The sequence below is a fragment of the Xylocopa sonorina genome, unplaced genomic scaffold (genome assembly GCF_050948175.1).
Source record: "Xylocopa sonorina isolate GNS202 unplaced genomic scaffold, iyXylSono1_principal scaffold0085, whole genome shotgun sequence".
Classification (NCBI taxonomy): Eukaryota; Metazoa; Arthropoda; class Insecta; order Hymenoptera; family Apidae; genus Xylocopa; species Xylocopa sonorina.
In genome coordinates, this window is record NW_027490156.1 from 992,656 (window position 1) to 993,816 (window position 1,161).

The following is a 1,161-nucleotide window of genomic DNA, read 5'->3' on the forward strand; positions in this document are numbered from 1 at the left end:
TTATCATGAAGCAAAGCAGTGATATGAGATATTTCGTTTTAAGAAGCATTAGAACTCTAATGCTTCGATACACAGAAATCTGCCAACGCTATTTCCTACCAAGGATGTGTCGCATTTTCATTCATTTGAGGCGTATGCGAGGTACACAGGACACATCGCAATGAATATTGAATCTAATCGTGAAGCAAAGCAGTGAGATGAGATATTTCGTTTTAAGAAGCATTAGGACTCTAATGCTTCGGTACATAGAAATCTGCAAACGCTATTTCCTAGCAAGGAAGTGTCGCATGTACATTCAATTGAAGTGTATGCGAGATATACATGACACTTCGCAATGAATATTATATCTTATCATGAAACATAGACACGAGATGCGATATGGCGATTTATGAAACATTAGATGCCTATTGCTTCGATACGTAGACATCTGCAAACGCTATTTCCTAGCAAGGAAGTGTCGCATTTTCATTCTTTTGAAGTGAATACGAGGTATACATAACACTCCACAATGAATATTATAAATTATCATGAAACATAGTAATGAGTAGTGATATCGCGTTTTGAGAAGCATTAGAACTCTAATGCTACGGTACGTAGACATCTGCAAACGCTATTTCCTAGCAAGGAAGTGTCGCATTTACATTCATTTGAAGTGTATGCGAGGTATACATAACACTACGCAATGTATATTATATACTATCATGAAACATAGAAATGAGACACGATGTCGCGTTTTGAGAAGCATTAGAACTCTAATGCTACGGTACGTAGACATCTGCAAACGCTATTTCCTAGCAAGGAAGTGTCGCGTTTACATTCTTTTGAAGTGAATACGAGGTATACATACCACTCCACAATGAATATTATATCTTATCATGAAACATAGAAATGAGGTGCGATATGGCGATTTAAGGAGCATTAGAACTCTATTGCTACGATACGTAGATATCTGCAAATGCTACTTCCTAGCAAGGAAGTGTCGCATTTGCATTCTTTTGAAAGGAATACCAGGTATACATGACATTTCCCATGAATATTATACCTTATCATGAGACATAGAAATGAGCTGCGATATGACGATTTAAGAAGCATTAGAACTCTATTGCTACGATACGTAGACATCTGCAAACGCTACTTCCTAGCAAGGAAGTGTCGCATTTA